The sequence below is a fragment of the Echinops telfairi genome, unplaced genomic scaffold (genome assembly GCF_000313985.2).
Source record: "Echinops telfairi isolate 266 unplaced genomic scaffold, ASM31398v2 ScPeMD7_31;HRSCAF=116, whole genome shotgun sequence".
NCBI classification, from domain to species: Eukaryota; Metazoa; Chordata; class Mammalia; order Afrosoricida; family Tenrecidae; genus Echinops; species Echinops telfairi.
Window position 1 is genome coordinate 45616269 of NW_022103928.1, and position 4462 is coordinate 45620730.

Below are 4462 nucleotides of genomic sequence, written 5' to 3' on the forward strand. Positions count from 1 at the left end.
ATCTAATTATCTTTATAAATAAATATATTAAATTATCAGCAATTTGGTTTTTCTCTCTAGAGAATCCTAACACACTGGCCACCCAGGTTATTGAGGCAAGAGACAAGAACACCTGATGCTACTGTCAGATGATTTGATTGATGATTTTAAAACACTCAGATGCATGGTTAATGGACCTCTATTTGTCTTCTTGACCCAGGCTCTGTATATGTTGAGGTTTGGTTTAAAGGGGCATTTCATTTTCTTCTGAACTCTTAACTCAAAATAAGTAAACTGGCAAAAAGTATGATAGAAGGCAACTTGCAGTTTGCCTCAAGAATAGAGTGGTACAGGCCTTGGAGAATGCAGGCGCTCTCTCTAAATTGTAGGCAGCCTCAGCTAAGAGGCAAAGGTGGCTGCGTGCATGGATACCAGGTCCATTCCATAAGACATCAGCAAGTGATCGTGCATGCCCGCCATGAAAACCCTCCCCTTATGAGTACTGGTGTGAGGTGAAACACGGACAGCTTGTGCAAAGAGCCTCTCTGCCCTTCACTTCACTGCTCAAAGGTACTGTGCCGGGTGTGTGTGTGTGTGTGTGTGTGTGAATGTAGAGATACAACAAGCCCCCCAAACCAAACCCACTACCAATGAGTCCATTCTAACTCTTGGCAACCCTCCATTGGGTCTCTGTAAATCTTTTGGGGAACAGACAGACATCTTTCTCCTATGGGAGCAGCTAGTGATTTTGAACCTTGGACCTAGCAGTTAGTGGCCCAATGCCTAACCCACAATGCCACCAGGATCCAGATACACACAAAAGACATTTGTAAGTGATAAAGGTCCAAGCACTGTTAGGGAGTAAAGCGTTCTGTAAGCTAGTCTCAGGGAAGCCGCTGTGCTGCAGTGTTCTGTACAGTGGGGAGAATGTCCTGGGACTAATGGCTCCACGGGGTGGGCTAAGTCAGACCACTCAGCACAATGCCTCCCAGACGGTGGAAGCTCAATATATGTCTGCCTATTGTTCGTATTAAAATAGCAGTGGAATAATGTCCATGCCTTTGCTCAGTCTGCCCCAGGCCTTGGTCCTGCTCCACTGACCTTACAGAGTATGTTTGGAGTTCAGTACCTACCACCCACCTTTTGTTCATAAACCATCGGGTCCCTGTCCTGACACCACAGCTCCCAGGAAACCCCATGCACTCTAGTCCCATTTGGAGACTTACTCTCATTTCAATACCTCTTCGAAAACTGGGCGAGGTTGCCTTCTTCTGAAAAGTCTTCAAGAGACTTCTCTTGCACCCAACTTCCCAAACACTTTTAAGTCCTGCCCCTGTGGTGGAATAGGATGGATATTTTAGAACTCTCTGCCTCAATGACTGTGAACCTCCCAGGGAATGACATGGTCCTTCCACTTCTGCACCCTTAGCATGGAACTAGCACAGAGCAAACACTCGCTCTATGTCCCCAAAGCTGCCCTGGAGGCAAGGATTCCAAGTGGACTCTCATTATCTGTCATTTGTGCTATAAAGTCCCTGTGGACTCTGGGATCACAAATGTGAAACCATTGCTCCAGGGGAAACACAGGGTTCCTTCCTGTGAGCTGGTCACAGCTTCTTTGGTCAACTGATCAATAACCATTTCTATGTACATGTCTATTGAAAGACACCATATTGGATGTATTGTCGAATCATTCATTGAACTCCTGGACAAAAAAAGTATTGTAGTCGATGATGGAACGAAACATACCTAATGTGTTTTCTCTGAGGCACACCCATCTGCTTGTGATTAGAAATGACACCAAATGCTTGGGGGCTGTTTTAAATCTCAAAATCACACAAAAGGTGCAACAATAGTGAAAAATACACTTGTTTACAAAACTGCAACAAGAAGGCAGAGTCTTGACCCCTTGTTCAACCTCGGCTGGGAATGTGTGCGCACGTGACCATGACAGTGGTGTAAGTCTTGATTTCAAAGTTACAAATACCTTTTAGAAAGTGGATGAATTTGGAAATATAAGATCTGGGGATAAAGAGGGTATATAGTGTTGCAGTTTACTTGGGAGTTGACCCCAGAAAACACCGGCGAAGGAAGAAGCAGGTGAGGCAGGAAAAAGGAGGAGTTCATAAAGCGTCATTATCAAGCTGGTGACCCCTATGGGCACCCAAAGCTGGGATCCCTGGCTGGCAGGCGGTGTGGAACACACCTTGGAGTATGTTCCCACCTGAAAGGCAAGAGAACAAGGTGTTGACTCTGAGCCCTTGAGCCTTTGGCTGAAGGCTGCTTCTGGGGGCCTAAGTTGCCAGCAACTTGAGTGAAGAAGGAGGACCCAGTGACATCACTGCGGGTATTGGCAACGGGGATTGGACATGCGTGCCCCGAACTGAAAGGCTGCAGTAAAGGCAAAGCATTGTGCCATGATCACCGATTCCACTGACAGCCTCTGATCACAGGAGGGAGTGAAATGGGTGGGAGAAAAAGTGAGACACTCAGGTACCCACTCTGGATTGGGCCCCAAGCTTTCAGCTCTTCCTCCTGACAAGGGTGTGAGGGAAGATGAATGGGCCCTTTCTATGTGTGAGAACCCTGAGGTTCAAGAGTTACTTGGGCACAAAGCCATCAAGGGGTAGAGAGGGCTTGCTGTTCTGAAAGTCTTAAGACTAGACTGTGGGCACTACACAGTGCCTCCATCCAAAGGTGAATTGTGAATGTTTGAACAAATGAATACTTATAAAGGGAGCTGCTCTGACAAACCTGATGTTCCACTTCAAAGATGACTCTGTGACCCTCTGCCCTCAAACCAAGACACTAAATTATCTGAGGTGTTTGGTTGTACATGAGAAGCAGCCTTGGCAGCTAAATTTTTTTTCCTTTGTCATTGTTGGAAAAATGATGAGGCTCCAGGAAGTTTATAGGAAAAGTAAAAATCTTTTCATTCCATTTTTCCACGAACTTTTTGAAGCCCCCTTGTGTATCTAACGCATTAAGTTTCACTGATTCAGCTTATTATAGCTGTACCACTTAGCTCATAGCAGTTATAATCATTGGTGGCGAAACAGTAACCTTATTCAACGTGATAGTGTTTCATGGGCCATCCCCATTAATTGCCTGAGTAGCATGTTATTTTTTCTGGTCTACCTTTTAGTTGGATGGATAGTGCCTTAAAAAGCTTGTCAATAGCCAAGACACAGCCAATAGTCTCTATTCACCTGAAGCAACAGCGAAAGAGAGTCTGGAGGAATCAGAATGTGTGACCAGTTACTGCTTCTGCCTCGAGACCAGAACCGGATGGTGCCAGACTACATTGACTGAACATTTTGATCAAAGATTCCAAAGAAAAATCCTGCTCACCAGGAGGTCTATGTAGAACAGAAATCAAATTCTCATGGACTCCAGACTTCCAAGAGATTGGATAAGCCCCTGAAATTCTTGCCCTGAGATAAACTTTAAACCTTAAATACCCCCTAAAGTCTTCTTAAAATTAAATCATCATTTAGTTAACTAGTTAAAACAATATCTGCCTTGAGCATCATGCTCCTTTGAAAAATTAGCTGCACAGTATCAAATTGGCAAGAGAGAGATTAGCTAGGAACTGCAGGGCACAGTGAGCCCTGTATGAATGGGGACAGGACAACTCGGAAGAAGAGGCTAAGAATGGCTGCCCCACTCAATGAACGTCATCAATGTCCCTGAGCTGTACAAGTAGATGTGGTCGAAATGGTATATGTTTCATGATGGATAGTCCCACTACCCCCACCACCAACAAAAAAGACTGCTATGAACTGCATCCCTTTGGATACTAAATTAATACATCCAAATGACAGATGTAACAGCAAAATTCCAAGGTATGCAAAGGTGGTCTCTGAAAACTCCAAAGATATTTCAAAGTCACAAAGGGCCTGCCTCCAGTACTCCCTAGCCCCTTGTTTGCTGCTCACCCCAGCCTGCTCACCTAGAAGGCCATTATCTCATGGACTGAAGAGCGGTCAGTTACTAGGATCTGGGCCTCAGGAGCTACCCCAGTGGTCACCAGGAGCTAGAAGAGCATAGGGCAGACAGGTGGAGAGAGCTGAAACCTCATAGTGAGGCTGGACTCCCTGGGCCCAGGCCACTGATGTGGGCTCACATCCTGACTGATAGTTACTAGGAAAGAGGACAATGATAGAATTTGGGACCTATTTGCAGGTTGCAAGATCGCAGCAAGAACTTCACGGTACTACTCCCTTGTGCTTTCCTAAGACCGCATATACAAACTTATCTATCATATTAGACCAGGCTAACAGGCTTTGGATGCAAACAGAGCAGGCTTTGGAATCATCACTTTCAGATGAGGAAACGGAGGCTCGTCTGTCTGTCAGTGACGGTCCAGTAGTACTGGGTTCGGAAGACTAGGGACTCTCCTGCTTCAGTGGGTAAACGTCCACTCTCCACCCTCTCCTGCTTCAATGGGTAAACGTCCACTCTCCACCCTCTCCTGCTTCAA